This window comes from Dermacentor andersoni, chromosome 3 (assembly GCF_023375885.2).
Source record: "Dermacentor andersoni chromosome 3, qqDerAnde1_hic_scaffold, whole genome shotgun sequence".
Classification (NCBI taxonomy): domain Eukaryota; kingdom Metazoa; phylum Arthropoda; class Arachnida; order Ixodida; family Ixodidae; genus Dermacentor; species Dermacentor andersoni.
In genome coordinates, this window is record NC_092816.1 from 127010139 (window position 1) to 127028647 (window position 18509).

At 45.9% G+C, this 18509-nt stretch overlaps 1 long non-coding RNA gene across 1 annotated transcript in view; it reads right to left on the reverse strand.

Moving 5' to 3' along the window:
• Positions 1-8107: 8107 nt before the first annotated feature.
• Positions 8108-18509, reverse strand: part of LOC140216761 (uncharacterized) — a 275100-nt gene continuing 264698 nt past the window's right edge. The window contains exon 2 of the long non-coding RNA XR_011893445.1: positions 8108-9442. This is a non-coding gene — a long non-coding RNA (uncharacterized lncRNA). The remainder of the gene's footprint in view (positions 9443-18509) is intronic.

Genomic DNA, 18509 nt, shown 5'->3' on the forward strand with positions numbered 1-18509 from the left:
GAGCGTTTTTTGTAACTTCCATGAAAGATGTATCGCATTGTATCAACTGCCACTCCCAAGGAGGTAGCAGCTTGGCTGGATGCATTAGGCGAAGTTCGAGAAGTGGAACATGCATTTCATGACTAAGCTCCCTCACACGCAGCGAGAAAGGCTGTCTTACGGAAGGACGATTACGAAACAGTGTAGCATTTGTCATATCGTTAATGGTGTTAAAACAGGGATGTTCAGGATTAGAGTGGACTTTCAAAAAATATGTTTGGCTGATGTGTGTTCTCTAGATATGAAGTGACCACTCATTCGATTCTGCATATAAGCTTTGTACGGGACTCGTTCTGAAAGCTCCTGTGGCTAAACGGATACCCAGATGGTGAACAGGGTCTAGCATCTTTAGCGCGCTCGGGGCGGCAGAGTTATATACCACGGCACCATAATCTAATCGTGACCGGATGAGGCTCTTATACAGATTCATTTGGCACTTTCTGTCACTACCCCACGTAGTCTGGGATAGAAGTTTCATTAGGTTCATTGTTTTCAGACACTTTTCTTTGAGTTGTTTAATGTGTGGGACGAGAGTGAGTCTATTGTCAAGTATAACACCTAGGAATTTGTGCTCTTTGTTTACAGGTATCTGTTGTCCACACATTTGTAAGCAAGGATCCGGAACTAGGCCTCTCTTCCTTGTAAACAGCACACAAGAACTCTTTTGAGGATTGATTTTAAAACCATTTTTCTCTGCCCACCCTGACACCTTGTTCAAACCATGCTGTACCTGTCTCTCGCATACTGCGAGGTTACAGGATTTGAAGCCTATTTGAATGTCGTCCACATAGACGGAATACAAAATGACTGGTGGTAAGGAAGCACGAAGCGTTGTCATTTTAACAATAAAAAGTGTGCAACTGAGCACGCCTCCCTGGGGTACACCAGTTTCTTGTGTAAAAGGACGTGACAGCACATTGCCGACTTTCACCCGGAAGGTACGATTGCACAAGTAGCTTTTTATTATGTTTATCATATTACCATGAATGCCCATTTCCGATAAGTCTCGCAAGATGCCGTACCGCCACGTTGTGTCGTAAGCCTTCTCCATATCCAGAAATACCGATAGGAAAAACTGTTTGTGGATGAAAGCGTCGCGAATATATCCTTCAATACGTACAAGATGATCGGTTGTGGACCGCCCTTCTCTAAAGCCACACTGACAGGGATCTAGCGCTTTCTTCAGTTCAAGGAAGTGAATTAGTCGTCGATTAATCATCTTTTCAAATACCTTACAAAGGCAGCTTGTGAGGGCTATCGGGCGGTAACTTGCCACTAAGGAAGGATCTTTGCCCTGTTTCAAAGCAGGGACAACAATGGCTTGTTTCCATGCGGTTGGAAGGTACCCCACAGCCCAAATAGTGTTAAATAGTGCAAGTATTGTAACTTGCGTGTCACCGTGTACGTTTTTAATCATTTCATACATTATTCTATCCGGTCCTGGCGCAGAGCTCTTGCATGCGTTCAAGGCAGCTCTCAACTCTGCAATACTAAAAGGACGGTTGTATGGTTCGTTCTGACGACATTTTCTGATTAGAGGCTTACATTCTTCTATTTGTTTGTGTTTGAGAAACGATTGTGAATAATTTGTTGAGCTTGACACGTTTTCAAAATGCTCCCCAAGTGAGTCTGCCTGGTCTTGTAGTGTATCGCCCTGTGTGTTTACCAGGGGGAGTGAATGTGTTTGCCGCCCTCTAATCCTATTAACTCTGTTCCAGGCTTTGGCCTCATCCCTAAACGAGTTAATGCTCGATAAAAACTTGTGCCAGCTTTCTCTTCTGGCCTGTCGGCGGGTTCGCCTGCCTTGGGACTTTATTTTTTTAAAGTTGATAAGATTCTCTGCAGTGGGAGAAGCGCGTAGCAACCCCCACGCCTTGTTCTGATTCTTACGGGCGATCCTACATTCGCTGTTCCACCACGGTACACGTCGTTTGCATGCCAGACCACTCGCTTCGGATATGCATTTTGATGCGGCATCTATTATGAATGATGTAAGATACTCTACAGCAGCATCAATTTCTAGAGAAGACATGTCGGCCCATGAGATGTTAGTGAGAGTTCGAAATTTCTCCCAGTCGGCTGTGTCTATCTTCCACCTAGGAGCTTGCGGAGAATATTCGTTTTCTTTTGATGTTCTTATCAGTATGGGAAAGTGATCGCTCCCGTAAGGATTCTTCGTAACTTCCCATTCAAGTTCGAGCAGTATAGACGGGGAAACTATAGTAAGATCTATTGAAGAAAATGTTCTGTTTGCTAGAGAGTAATATGTGGGTTCCTTTTTATTCAGCAAGCACGCACCGGAAGAAAAGAGGAGCTGTTCAACAAGACGACCTCGCGCGTCTGTACGAGAGTCGCCCCACAGGCAGCTGTGCGCATTGAAATCGCCAAGAACAAGATAAGGTTCTGGCAATTCGTCTATAAATGACTGAAATTCATGCTTGTTTAATTTGAAGTGTGGGGGTACATAAAGCGAGCAAATGGTGACGAGTTTATTTAAAAGAACAGCTCGAACCGCCACTGCTTCAAGGGGCGTTTGTAGCTGTAAACGCTGACAGGAAATATTTTTATGAACCAAAATGGCAACACCGCCTGATGATACGACAGCATCATCGCGATCTTTGCGAAACGTGACATACGGTCGGAGAAAGTTTGTGTGTTGTGGTTTTAAGTGTGTTTCCTGTAGACACAGCACTTTTGGATTGTGTTTTTGGATAAGCTCTTGCACGTCATCAAGGTTCCTGAGAAGTCCTCTGACGTTCCATTGAATTATTGGTGTATCCATATTGGTAGTAAATAAGTGCTGTGTATACGGAAACAGATGTATTAATTACAGAGATTTCAGAGCTTAGGTTCCAGAGCTCTTTCGAGGCCCTGTAACCGGGGTTTTACTCTTTTTGAAGCGTTCGAGAGAACCTCGACGCTCCTTAGGCGCTTGGTGCGCCTTGAGGATGGGTGTAGCGTCCATTGCCTCTTGTGAGGCGCCGGACACGTGCTCTTGCGAGCGAGATGTTTCCCGAGAGAGTCCCGCCTTGGAGGGCAAGACCCCTGCGCCCACCAGCCCGGAGGTCGATGGGGCTCCCTGAGGGATCTGGCTGCGCCGGCTGTTGCCAGCGCTGGAAGGGGCCGGGGAGGTTGGGACAGCCTCGGCGGCGGCCACCTTCGGGGTCGGTGGTCCCTCATTCTGCGTCGACGGAGCAGCGCTAGCTGCAACCGCCGCGGGGGCAGATGGCGTAACTGCCGACTCACTGCCTGTGGGTCGGACAGCCGCCGGAGGCCGTTGTGACGCTGCCCCCTGACGCGCCACATCGGCAAAGGTTTTCTTGGGCAGGTACGATACCCGCCTGCGTGCCTCCTTGAAACTTATATTTTCCTTTACTTTAACTGTTACAATTTCCTTTTCTTTTTTCCAGGATGGGCACGCCCGCGAATACGCGGCGTGCTCCCCATCACAGTTTACACAGTGGAGAGCATTCTCACAAGCTTCAGATGTGTGTTCGTGGGCACTGCATTTTGCACATGTTTGGCGGCCTCGGCAGCTCTGCGAGCTGTGGCCGAAGCGCTGGCATTTGAAACATCGGAGTGGGTTTGGCACGTACGGCCTGACACGGAGCTTGATGTACCCGGCCTCGATTGATTCGGGCAAGATACTTGATCCAAAAGTAATTATTAGGTGTTTCGTCTGAATCTCTTTTCCATCCCGCCTCATCTTAATTCTTCTGACATTGATCACATTTTGTTCGCTGAAGCCCTCCAGTAGTTCCGCTTCAGTCAGCTCAAGCAAATCATCATCTGACACAACACCACGGGTGGTGTTCATTGTACGGTGCGGGGTTACTGTTATGGGGGTCTCTCCAAATGACACTAGTTGCGGTAGTTTCTCATACTGTTTTGCATCGCGGAGCTCCAAGAGGAGGTCGCCACTTGCCATCCTCGACACTTTGTAACCTGGACCAAAAATATCTGTTAGGGACTTTGAAACAAGGAATGGTGAGATGTTTCGCACTGCTTTGTTTGGCTTTTCGGAATGAATAACATGGAAGCGGGGAAAGTTCTGGGTTTGGCGTCCAAAAAACTTGAAGACATCTTCGGTGCGCCCTCGTTTCTGAGGGTGATCAGTAAGGGAGGGGAAAGAAGTTTCCATGAAAAATGTATGCATTCGGCAACAGCGCCGACCGCCCACCACGGAGCCCAACGAGGGGACGCGGCAGAGCTTGCGTACAAGTCTGCACGACGCCAGTCGTACGCCGTCACTATAACCTAATATGGTGTACCCAAGGTTGGATAGCCACACAGGGTTAACCCTTGCCGCCAGGAGAAAGGAAGTAAAAAGAAGAGAGAAGGAGACAGGAAAGGTCAAAAAGTGAGAGATAAAGACGAAGATACGAGGAGGGAGAGACAGGAAAAGGCGACTGCCGATGTCCTCCAGGTGGGTCAGCCTGGAGGTGCCGTCTATGTGAAGCCGAGGCCGAAGAGGTGTGTTGCCTCCGCCGGGGGGCCTTAAAGGTCCAAACACCCAGCTTCGGCTCAACCCCCAGGATCCCCTTTTCCCCAGACACGGCTAAGCCGCGCACGGCTACACGCGGGAGGGTCCGACCCTCATGTGCTCGGGTCCGTGGTGTCGCAACACACCAAACGCCTGCTCACGCAGACGCCCCTGCGGGGACAATGCACACTATACCTTCAGTTGTGCTTCTTCCACGCGCTCTGCTGTTCACCTTTCATTTGACCCCCGTAGTACAGCAAACCACCATTTGCTGCACCTTGAGGGTCCAGTGTAGATGTTGCTTGATAAGTACACTTCATTGAAATGGCAAGTAGCCAATATATAAAGTATAGGCAGACTTTCAGATGCATTGAGGTTCAGCCTTGCTTGTTAGACATACTTGGTATATATTAAGTGTAGTGACATCAACAAAGGCTTCGTGACTCATTAGCATAGGCATGAATATGTGCACCTCTTTCTAGTAAAGCCTTGTTGAAGTTAGTCTGTGCATTTACTTAGGCTTGTCCCTGTTCTGTCACCACACTAAGGCACATCACTAAGGCACATCAAATAAGGCACATCGAGAATTGGGACAGCCAGATGATTGTTACATATTGCATGGGACTAGATTAAAGTATTGTCCTGGAAGAGTTTATAAAATTGTAGTACTGAAGGCATTATACATTTATTCTGCTCTATCTATACGCAATCTAAAGTTATTCAGTTTCTCTAAACATATTGTTCATTTTTTGTCACTGACAACACTCTTTGCACCATCATTTAGCTCTAGTCTGTCACCTTGCCAGATAATATATGCAAACTTTGTTTAGTATTGTGTTGTTTGTAAACCAGAATAGTGTTCACACGAACTCGTTGGCTGCGCATAGCACGAATGGTTTCCAGCAGAACGAAGTGACGCGGACACAAAGGGACAACAACACTTTGTAGACCAGCTTCTAAAAATCCTGAGAGGGTATTGCATTATTGATAAAGTGATTCTTAAGTGCCTCTGGAGAAAGCATGCCGAAAAGGTGGTGTTGAACTCATGTTTACTTATTATTGGTCATTCACTGGTATTACAATTCATCATTATATTACACGTTAAACGCAGATTATAGTAAATGAAATCGCTTGTGACTCTACATAAATGTTGCGCCATAATTTGTATTTTCTTCGGGGGCCATTTTCTGTATAGAAATGAGGACTTTGTATACTGTGTGTGCCTAATTCTCAGAGCAGAGAAATTTCTTATTCTAGGTCAAGAATGCTCGCGACCATTTGACTCACTAGCCGCAAGAGATCAAGGTAACGTATTGATGAGCGCTTTTGTATATAGAGGAATATATGGGTGATAATCGTGTAAACCAGTCAAGAGTGAGCAAAATGTTTGCTATAAAAGGAATCTTCCGAAAAGCGGAGTCATTCCAAACTAACAATTATCCAACAAAATTGCTTTGAACGGCCGCAAAACATGTCTATTGACAGGTGGTAAAGACGGTAAAATATGTTACACTTTGGTTCTAGAAAGTCAACACTGATTTGGATACAGCAGGTTTACCAGAAGTCTCTTCTAGACTAAATGAACTCCGCACTTTGTCGCGGAGTTCGAGAAGAAGATCGCCACTTCCCATCTTCGTTACTTTATAGCCTGGGCCAATTGCTTCAGTGAGAGATTTCGCTACAACAAATGGTGAGATCATTCTGACTGTTTTCTTATCGTTCTGACTATGTACAACATGGTACTTTGGAAAAGATTGTTTTGGCTGCATGAAGACAGGGAATGTTTCATCGGTGCGCGCCCTCTTCAGGGAGCGATCAGGTAGCGGAGGAAAGTTATTTGCCATACAGAGCAGGAAAATTCGGCGGCGATGGTGGCCACCCACCACCGAGCCCAACAAGGCGACGCTACAAGGTTGGAAGAATACCTGCAGACGCCAGCCATGCATCGCCGCTATAACCTAATATATATATACCCAAGGCAGGATATATTACACAGGGTTAACCCTTGCCGCCAGGAAATACGGAAGTAATAAAAAGTGAAGAGAAGACAGGAAAGATGTACAAGTGGGAGAGAAAGACGAAGAGTGGAGAGGAGGACAGGAAAAGGCGACTGCCGATTTCCTCCAGGTGGGTCAGTCTGGAGGTGCCGTCTGTGTGAAGCCGAGGCCGAAGAGGTGTGTTGCCTCCGCCGGGGGGCCTTAAAGGTCCAAACACCCAGCTTCGGCTCAACCCCCAGGATCCCCTTTTCCCCAGACACGGCTAAGCCGCGCACGGCTACACGCGGGAGGGTCCAACCCTCGTGTGCTCGGGTACGTGGTGTCGCAACGCACCAAACGCCTGCTTGCGCAGACGCCCCTGCGGGGATGGCGATGATTAATGACGAATACTATGAACATTAAAGTCCATCGTAGGAGAATGATGCAAAATAGAAAATATATAAGATAGTAAAATTACTTGGAGCACTTGCTGCCTCGCCAGAGCCCTTGAAACACAAGGGCCTAGAGGCATGTGCTATACGAAACAGCTATCACAGCGGCATCCTCTGAAGAGAGGACCCGCTACGAACATGTGGGGCTAACAACATGCAAGACATCTTTCAGAAAACTTAGAACTGCGTTGGTGTCAAATAAAGGTTCTGGGCCGAGTAGCATTACGGGATGTAGGGGGGTGTGCTGCCGGTATGCTAGAGAAAAATGTTTCCTTCTCTCAGATTCGGCTGCCCGACACTCGAGGAGGACGTGGAGGACGGTCAGCCTCTCCCCGCATCTACCGCAGGTTGGAGGATCATTTTCAGTGAGTAAAAAGTTATGCGTGCCAAATGTGTGTCCTATTCTGAGGCGACAGAATAGGACATCTGTTCGCCGTGATTTTGTTACGCAGAGCCACGAACCTAACTGTGGCTTTATCAAGTGCAGTTTGTTATTTACTTGTGCGTCCCATATACGTTGCCAGTGGTTTCGCAGTTTCCTTCTTATGAAAGGCTTCAGGTCTGTGACAGGGACCGAAGCAGTAAGATTAACTGCATGCAATGAAATTGATGTGGCCATCTGGTCCACTAGAACGTTACGCTGGATGCCCCTATGGAGAGGCACCCAGCATATAATCGCATGCTGGTTAGACACATATGTTTTACATAACACGGAATAGAGTTCAATTATAACAGGATTTTTGTGCTTACAGAACGATATCAAAGACTTCACAACACTTTCTATGAAGTTGGTGTGATGTGGCTGGAAAGGGGCCTTAAAAATACTCGCTCTAATGTGCGTAAAATCTCTATACTAAAATATGGCGATGTGAGGTTGGCGGATATGGCGGATATTAAGGTGAGGTTGACTGTGTAAGGGAACAAGATGCAAAGCAAGAATCATCAGGCATTAAAAGATCATTCACAGCTCACTCTTCGATGAAAAGTATGTAATCTAGCATTGTCTGTTTTGTGCTTTCTTACAGAACCTATTGAAGCTGTAGCAAAAATGTGCAAAGGTTAACTTCTAAACATTGTCTCGTAACACTTGTTTCCTTGCAGAAGCACTGCTCAGCAGTAACACACCTTAAAGGTCCGCTGGTGAACTTGATTATGTATTTTTCTTTTTTTTTTGTCTTACAAAAAAGCAAGCCAAATGGGAAATTCGCCGTGCAAGAATGAGAAGTGGCATTCAAGTCTGTCTGTTGCACCTATTTCAGACGATGGTAAGCATTTAAGAATTCGTATTAAGCCAGGGTTTTCATGTGTTAGAGGATTGATTAATCTTCCAAGATGTCTAGAGTCATGCATTCAGGGTGAACGCAGCCATTGTAAGACAGTAATGCAAACCATGGACTGGATGCTTTAGGAAGGCCCTGCACAACCTTTAAGAAAATTTTTGAGCTACATCAATAGATTAATTTTCTAGATGTTCATCATTGCTTTCCGTGTGTCAATATATGAATATCTTGCTTACAACTTATGTCCACTTTAGAGGGACTGTTAGGTTCAATTTACAGAACTGTGATATCATTTTTATTGCTGAGTTACAAAAAAAAACAATATAGTTTCATTCCTGAGATTTGCGATTTTTGCCAATTTTTATTTAACAAATTGACGACATAAATAACAAATTTGCAAGTCACTACATTCTTTTTCTTTAGATGTAACAAACCTCATCAAAATTGGTGCAGTGGTTGCCAAGAAAAGCGATTTCCCCTCTCCCAGGCATTTAGATAGGAGCCCCCGAGCTAAGCTTCCTCTTAAGGGAGCTAGCTGGTCTTTGGGGCTCTGAATAATGTTACTATGACCTAGAGCACCGTTTGGGTACACTGTTAACTTGTTGACTGCTGCTTATTGACTAGTGTATGAACGTCAACATGTTTTCGTTTGATGCGATAAAGTCGCAATGTAGGCCAGATGCTCAAGCAGGAACTTTGTTCCCTTTTGGTTCACTTTGGGCAGAGGAGCTGTGCAATAACCAGAAAAGTTTTGTACCGCAATGTGGGCAGTAGTACTTGTGTTACACGGCACACTTTCCATCGTGACCAAATTTCTCGGTTGTGATTGGCTCTTGTTGTTTGCACGTCTTTATTCACATTTTTGTCCTTAGAGGGCTGTGGTGAATTGGCTTGGGAAGTGGCGGGAGTAAGAAGGTAAGAGAAACAGTGTGGGACTTAATTATCTCCATCATGGGGCCTGATGCTTTCGCTGGTACGCTCGAGAAGAAGAAGCCTGGTCCCAGTGGCTGGAGCCTCAGGATCATCGAGGAATTCGTACAGTGACTGCCAGGGCTCGTTAGCGGTCGCAGCACTGCAGTGTCTCGGTAGCGCCCAGGTCTGTAGGGAAGTTGGTCGCCATTCATTCCTTTGGGACCGAAGCAAGGGCCCTTTGCCCGGGGCCAGAATACAGCGGGCAGTCCCAGATTAAGTGTTGTTGTGATTGGCTCCTTCCTGCAATATTGCGGGAGGGAACCAATTGTGGTTGAGAATTTCTATCAGAATTGGGCTCAAATCATAATCAGATGTGGCCGTGTGACACTGATGTAACACTAGAGCCTTTCCTCATTTTTGGTGAATATTAACACGATACATGATTGGCACTGCCATTTTAACAATACAGTACCACCTTTTTATGTAACATGTTGCCATTATAACTGGTAGTGTGGCAATTTCGGATTCAAATATTCCCTGCATTTCAGTAAGGAAAATGGTTTGGCAAACTTGATCGGCTTTTCCTGTGAAAACAACTCGTCTGTGCTACCTTTTCACACTGTTCTTCACATAGCTTATAGGTGCGGTGCCACCACTGTGCGGGCTTATGACTAAAAGTGGACAGAATGCTTGGCAAAGCAGTGTTTATAGAGCCAAAGAAATGAACCCGACGTAGCAAAGGGGCATTAAAGAAGCTTTTTTATTGGTACTCTTGTGATAGCAAAACAACCACTATGGTGGGCTTGGCAAGAATGAAGGATGGGTGACTATACTGTACTGAAGTTGCACACCAGTCAACTCTGATTTTGATAGTTGGCTATGAGGTAGTTATTGTTTATCAATGAAGTACTGCATCACACTAAAGAAACTAAACTAAACCTGGAAACTGCATGGATATTACCTGATCAGCCAGAGTGTCCTCACACATTTTCTTCGTGAATTTCAAGCATTGAGCTGGTCATCAAGCTTCTACAAACAGTAATCTTGAGAGTCGAACACCTGGAAAGCCAACTAGACGTAATATAAGCGAAGCTTTGTGACCAACAACTGCAGCCTGAAGCAAATTTGTTAGAAAAACTATTTTGGGACAGCACCGAATTTGAACTGTTTGACCAAGACCTCCCAGAAAGTGCTGCAATGAAGTCAAAGTTGGTAAGTGTGTTTTGTGGAGTATTGTTATACACGAATTTGATAGGCGTGAGGTTGACTGACATATCACACGGTAAACATTTCTCGCTTTCTCTGTATGAAATAAGCAAGTATCCTTGCTTGCAGTATATGTAGCAGGTTCTATGTGCACTGCAGTTCTGAAGTCTTGGTGGAAAAACAACTGTTCGTTTAATTCATGTACCCTAAAGGCCCTTTTACAGGCATTACATAAGGGGTTAGTTATCATTACATATCATCACGGTGAATAAATAATGAAAATATACAAACTTGAAATGCACCTAGCTTCTTGCACTTAAAAAACAACAAGTAAAGTATAATAGATATATCTAAAGGACTAATTTTGTGAACAGCGCACTCGTATATTCCTCAGATCCAACATAACAACACAGTACCTTTCAACGTCAGTACTTATGTCAACTGGTCTCTTGCAAGCCTGAAAATGCCTGCTTCCTTGAACAGATGGTGTGGGCAATTACTCATATCAGCACCTCTAGGTGTGTGGACACTGATCCCACTTATACAGTTTTCTAGTGGCATTACCACAAGAAAATTTTTACATGCCACTATCTATCTGCATGACTAAACATCTAGTGGCATTTAAAATGTACTGTGCATCAATAATTTTTGTCATTGATGGTGCAGCAGTACGTGATGATGATATGTGGTGTTTAATGGCGCAAGGGCCAGGTGTGGCCAAAGAGCGCCATGACAAGTGGTGATGTTGGCGATGTATTATGGAGATGTGACTTGGCTGTAAAGTGGCCTAAAAATAGTTGCTGTAAAGTGCATAAAATCTACGTGATATAAAATTATGGCGATGACTAATGACGAATACTATGAACATTAAAATCCATCGTAAAAGAATGACATAAAATTGAAAATATATGAGATGGTAAAAGTAGCTGGAGCACTGTTGCCTCGCCGGAGCCCTTGAAACACAAGGGCCTAGAGGCACGTGCTATACGAAAGAACTATCACAGCGCCATCCTCTGAAGAGAGGAGGCGCTACGAACATGTGGGGCTAACAACATGCAATACAACATCTTTCAGATAACTTAGGACTGCATTGGTGTCAAATAGCGGTTCTGGGCCGAGTAACATTAATGGGTGAAGGGGAATGTGCTGCCGGTATGCTAAGGGAAAATGTTTCTTTCTTTCAGATTCGGCTTTCCGACACTCCAGGAGGACGTGGAGGACGGTAAGCCTGTCCTCGCATCTACCGCAGGTTGGAGGGTCATTTCCGGTGAGTAGAAAATTATGAGTGCCGAATGTGTGTCCTATTCTGAGACGACAGAATAGGACATCTGTTCGGCGGGATATTGTTACAGAGGGCCAGAATCCTAACTGTGGCTTTATCACGTGGAGCTTATTATTTGTTTCCGCGTCCCATAGGCGCTGCCAGTGGTTCCGTAGTTTCCGACGTAAGAAGGGCTTCAGGTCGGTGACAGGAACTGCAGCGGTGGGATTAGCAGAATGCGATGTAACTGACGTGGCCATCTGGTCCGCCAGATCATTACCTTCGATGCCCCTGTGACCTGGCACCCAGCATATGATGACATGCTGGTTACCTATATACGCTTTACACAGAACGGAATAGAGTTCACTAATTACCGGATTTTTGTGGTTAGAGAATGACATCAAGGCCTTCACAACACTAAGGGAGTCCGTATATATAACTGATTTCTGGAGTTTTGATTTATTTATATGCTTTGCGACCGTCAGCAGTGCGTAAGCCTCAGCCGTAAAGATACTAGTTTCCGGATGCAGTACGTCGGATACCGAGAAGGATGGACCGACGGCTGCATAGGACACCCCGTCGTGTGACTTTGATGCGTCTGTGTAGAACTCCGTGCAGGAGTATTTGTGCTGGAGTTCCCGGAAATGCATTTGGATTTCAATCTCTGGAGCGTGTTTTGTAACTTGCATGAAGGATATATCACATTGTATCAGCTGCCACTCCCAAGGAGGTAGCAGCTTGGCTGGATGCATTAGGCGGAGCTCAAGTAGTGGGACATGCATTTCAGCACTAAGCTCCCTCACACGCATCGAGAAAGGCTGTCTTATGGAAGGACGATTACGAAACAGTGTAGTATATGTCATGTCATTAATGGTGTTAAAACAGGGATGTTCAGGATTAGAGTGGACTTTCAAAAAATATGTTTGGCTGATGTATGTTCTCTGGATATGAAGTGACCACTCATTCGATTCTGCATATAAACTTTGTACGGGACTCGTTCTGAAAGCTCCTGTGGCTAAACGGATACCCAGATGGTGGACTGGGTCTAGCATCTTTAGCGCGCTCGGGGCTGCAGAATGGTAGATCACGGCACCGTAGTCCAGCCGAGATCTAATGAGACTCTTGTATAAATTCATTAAACATTTCCTGTCGCTGCCCCATGTTGTGTGGGATAACACTTTCAGTAAGTTCATTGTTTTTAAGCATTTGACCTTGAGATTCTTTATGTGTGGAATAAAAGTTAATTTAGAATCAAGTATGATGCCCAAGAACTTGTGTTCTTTGTTCACAGGGATTCGCTGACCATACATTTCGATACTGGGTTCTGCAATGAGCCCTCTCTTTCTAGTGAAAAGCACACAAGAACTTTTGTTGGGGTTCACTTTCAATCCGTTTTCATCTGCCCATTTGGACACTTTGTTCAAGCCCTGTTGTACTTGCCTCTCGCATACTGTAAGGTTGCAGGATTTGAAACCTATCTGTATGTCGTCTACGTAAACAGAATAAAAAATGGCTGGCGGTAATAAAGCACGAAGCGTGTTAATTTTTAAGATGAAGAGCGTGCAGCTAAGTACACCTCCTTGGGGTACACCAGTTTCCTGTATAAAAGGTCGCGACAATACATTGCCGACTTTCACGCGGAATGTACGGTTGGACAAATAGCTTTCTATTAGGACGAGCATATTGCCACGGATGCCAATTCCCGACAAGTCTCTCAAGATTCCATAACGCCACGCAATGTCGTACGCCTTCTCCATGTCGAGGAATACGGATAGGAAATATTGTTTATGTAGAAAGGCGTCGCGAATGTTTCCCTCAATGCGCACAAGGTGATCGGTTGTGGACCGCCCTTGTCTAAAGCCACACTGAAAGGGATCGAGCATATTGCTGAGTTCAAGGAAATGTACAAGTCTGCGGTTAACCATTTTTTCAAAAAGCTTACAAATACAGTTTGTAAGGGCTATCGGACGGTAACTTGCCGCCATGGAAGGGTCCTTGCCCTGTTTAAGAACAGGAACCACAATCGCTTCTTTCCATGTGGATGGAAGGTATCCCGTAGCCCAAATAGCGTTGAAAAGTGTGAGTAGTGTAAGTTTGGTGTCAGTATGTAAATTTATGATCATGTCATACATGACTCTATAGGGTCCCGGTGCAGTGCTTTTGCATGTGTTCAAGGCAGCTGTCAACTCAGCAATATTGAAAGGCCGGTTATAGGGTTCATTCTGTCTGGATTTTCGTATTATTGGCTTACATTCTTCTATTTGTTTGTATTTCAAAAAGGATTGCGAATAATGGTTTGAGCTCGACACGCTCTCAAAGTGTTCCCCAAGCGAGTCTGCCTGATCTTTCAGTGTTTGACCTTGTGTGTTTACCAAAGGAAGGGAATATGTTTGTCGCCCTTTTATCCTATTAACCCTGTTCCAAACTTTGGACTCATCTGTATACGAATTGATACCGGATAAAAAGTTCTGCCAACTCTCTCTTCTAGCCTGTCGGCGTGTTCGCCTGCCTTGCGATTTCACTTTCTTATAGTTAAAAAGATTTTCCGCAGTAGGAGAGGCGCGTAGCAACCCCCACGCTTTGTTCTGTTTCTTACGAGCGATCCTACAGTCCTCGTTCCACCACGGGACACGCCGTTTGCATGCCAAGCCATTTACTTGTGATATACATTTAGTTGCGGCATCTATTATGAAGGCTGTAAAATATTCCACGGCAGCATCAATTCCTAACGAGGACATGTCATCCCATGATATGCTAGTTATGGTTCGGAATTTATCCCACTCTGCTGTGTCAATCTTCCACCTAGGAGCCTGTGGTGGATATTCGTTTTCTTTAAGTGTTCTTAGTAGTACGGGGAAGTGGTCGCTTCCGTAAGGATCATTCGTAACTTCCCATTCTAGTTCAGGCAGTATGGACGGAGAAACTATGCTCAGATCAATTGAAGAAAATGTATTGTTTGCAAGACAGTAATATGTGGGTTTCTTCTTATTCAGAAGGCACGCATCAGAGGAAAAAAGGAACTGTTCAACAAGTCGACCTCGCGCATCTGTACGAGAGTCGCCCCACAGGGAGCTGTGCGCATTGAAATCGCCAAGTACAACGTAAGGTTCTGGCAATTGATCAATAAAGGATTGGAATTCATGTTTCGTTAATTTGTAATGTGGGGGTATGTAAAGAGAACTAATGGTGATGAGTTTGTTTAGGAGTACAGCTCGAACCGCCACTACTTCGAGAGGCGTTTGTAGCTGTAAAAGTTGACATGCAATGCTCTTATGGATAGAAATGGCAACACCGCCCGATGATGCGATAGCATCATCGCGATCTTTCCGAAACGTGACATACGGTCGTAGAAAGTTTGTGTGTTTTGGTTTTAAGTGTGTTTCCTGTAAACACAGCACTTTTGGATTGTGTTGGTGGATGAGTTCTTGTAAATCATCAAGGTTTTTAAGGAGACCTCTGATGTTCCATTGAATGATTTGGGTATCCATATTTAAAATAAAATTGGTGCTGTGTTTACGGAAACGGATGGGATGCCTTAGATTACAGAGCCCTTTCGAGGCCCTGTAATAGGGGTTTTGTTCTTTCTGGAGCGTTCGAGGGAGCCTCGCCGCTCCTTAGGCGCTTGGTGCGCCTTGAGGATGGGTGTAGTGTGCATTGCCTCTTGTGAGGCGCCGGACACGTGCTCTTGCGAGCGAGATGTTTCCCGAGAGAGTCCCGCCTTGGAGGGCAAGACCCCTGCGCCCACCAGCCCGGAGGTCGATGGGGCTCCCTGAGGGATCTGGCTGCGCCGGCTGTTGCCAGCGCTGGAAGGGGCCGGGGAGGTTGGGACAGCCTCGGCGGCGGCCACCTTCGGGGCCGATGGTTCCTCGTTCTGGGTCGACGGAGCAGCGCTAGCTGCAACCGCCGCGGGGGCAGATGGCGTAACTGCCGACTCACTGCCTGTGGGTCGGACAGCCGCCGGAGGCCGTTGTGACGCTGCCCCCTGACGCGCCACATCGGCAAAGGTTTTCTTGGGCAGGTAGGATACCCGCCTGCGTGCCTCCTTGAAACTTATATTTTCCTTTACTTTAACTGTTACAATTTCTTTTTCTTTTTTCCAGGATGGGCACGACCGCGAGTATGCGGCGTGCTCACCTTCACAGTTTACACAATGGAGAGTGTTCTCGCAAGCTTCAGAGGTATGTTCGTGGGCACTGCACTTCGCACAAGTTTGACGGCCTCGGCAGCTCTGCGAACTGTGGCCGAAACGTTGGCATTTGAAACATCTGAGCGGATTGGGCACATACGGCCTAACACGGAGCTTGATGTACCCTGCCTCGATTGACTCGGGCAGGACACTTGATCCGAAGGTGATTATTAAGTGCTTGGTTGGGATTTCTTTGCCATCTCGCCTCATCTTAATTCTTTTCACATTGATTACATTCTGTTCACTGAAGCCCTCCAAGAGTTCAGCCTCAGTGAGCTCCAGCAAGTCATCGTCTGACACAACGCCGCGGGTGGTGTTCATAGTACGGTGCGGGGTTACTGTTAGTTGGTTATCCCCAAATGACAGAAGCTTAGGCAGTTTCTCGTATTGTTTCTTATCGCGGAGCTCCAGGAGGAGATCACCGCTTGCCATTCTGGTCGCCTTATAACCGGCTCCAAAAACATCAGTCAGAGTTTTTGATACAAGGAAAGGTGAAATAGTGCGCACTGGTTTACCGGGTTTTTCCGAGTGAACTACATGGAAACGTGGGAAGTTGTGGACTTGGCGTCCGAAAAACTGAAAAACTTCATCGGTGCGCCCTCTTTTCTGAGGGCGATCAGGGAGTGGAGGAAAGGAGCTATCCATAAATATATGTGAGATTTCGGCAGTAACGCCAGCCACCCACCGTGGAGTCCTACAAGGGGACGCTGCAGGGCCTGAAAAACAGGGCCTGCAAACGCCAGCTGTACGTTACCACTATAACCAAATATGAAATAACCTAGGTTGGCTATTCACACAAGGTTAACCCTTGCTGCCTGGAAAATTGGAAGTGAGAAGAAGCCAGGAGAAGACAGGAAAGGTGGAAAGTGAGAGAAAGACAAAAGCTGGAGGGAGAGAGAGACAGGAAAAGGCAACTACCGATTTCCCCCGGGTGGGTCAGTCCGGGGGTGCCGTCTATGTGAAGCAGAGGCCAAAGAGGTGTGTTGCCTCCAGCGGGGGGCCTTAAAGGTCCAAACACCCGGCATCAGCTCAACCTCCAGGATCCCCCTTTCCCCAGACACGGCTAAGCCGCGCACGGCAACACGCGGGAGGGTCCAACCCTCGTGTGCTCGGGTCCGTGGTGTCGCAACACACCAAACGCCTGCTGACGCAGACGCCCCTGCGGGGAGCAGTACGTGATGTAGAAAGTTTCAATCTTCTGAAAAAATGGTTCCAACAAAAGGATTACACGCTTGACATAAGCTGCCACCTGCACTGTTTTCCGTTACACCGAATATATTAGCCTCTCACTTCCGGTTTATTTATGAGAAGGATGAAAGTTGTACATGGGTGTGGACAATGGGACTGAAGAGGGTATAGCAATGATGTTAAAGGTTTGTTGCAGTGCCATTGTAGGGCTTCTTTAGTGAGTAAATGAAATAAAACAAGACTACTACTTTGCATGTCATTTGGAATTGCATTGAACTTTTTGTGAGTTACTAAGCACTGACATCGGAGTTATAAAACGACTGTGAAAACATAGTACCATGCTAGAAACTTATAGCATGCTGTTTGGTATAAGATGTGGACCTTCTTTAGGATTTTTTATGCTTCTTTAAAATCTTCAATCATGTTTTACTGAACCTTGCACTGCAGCCTGAAACTGGCTTTCAGTCAGTGGGTCGTTCGAAAATTCACCTGCTATAAAAAATTGCTTAGTGTTATCTGATCTGTTGGTATTCCTATTAATGGTACGAAACCTTGCAGACGCGGGAACTTGCTGCCCTAGCAGTAAGAAATGTTATTAAAGTGGAAAGTTGGGCGATTTGGTATACATTCATAATGGGAAGCGGTCGAAAGGCGAGAAAGTGGAGCAGAACGTACTCCTAACGTAAGGCGCACAGTAAAACATGCTAATAAGCATGTAGGCTGCACTACCAATGCACTATCAAGTGTGGGCGAGAGTACATAGGGCATACCGGCCGGAGAATGAATGTAAGGCTTAACATGAATTGTGCTTGGACAATAATGATTCTGCGCATGTGTCTGCCCATTGCCGGCAATGTAAGTGTAAGCCTCTGCTCAAAGAGACAATTTTGTTTAAGCATGCTGATGATGATATGTGGTGTTTAATGGCGCAAGGGCCAGGTGTGGCCAAAGAGCGCCATGACAAGTGGTGATGTTGACGATGTATTATGGAGATGTGACTTGGCTGTAAACTGGCCTAAAAATTGTCGCTGTAAAGTGCGTAAAATCTACGTGCTATAAAATTATGGCGATGACTCATGACGAATACTTTGAACATTAAAATCCATCGTAAAAGAATGATGCAGAATAAAAGATATATGAGATAGTAAAATTACCTGGAGCACTGCTGCCTCACCGGAGCCCTTGAAACACAAGGGCCTAGAGGCGCGTGCTATACGAAAGAGCTATCACAGCGGCATCCTCTGAAGAGAGGACCCGCTACGAACACGTGGGGCTAAAAACATGCAGGACAACATCTTTCAGAAAACTTAGGACTGTGTTGGTGTCAAATAAAGGTTCTGGACCGAGTAGCATTACGGGATGTAGGGGGATGTGCTGCCGGTATGCTAGGGAAAAATGTTTTCTTCTTTCAGATTCGGCTGCCCGACACTCCAGGAGGACGTGGAGGACGGTCAGCCTCTCCCCGCATCTACCGCAGGTTGGAGGATCATTTTCAGTGAGTAGAAAGTTATGCGTGCCAAATGTGT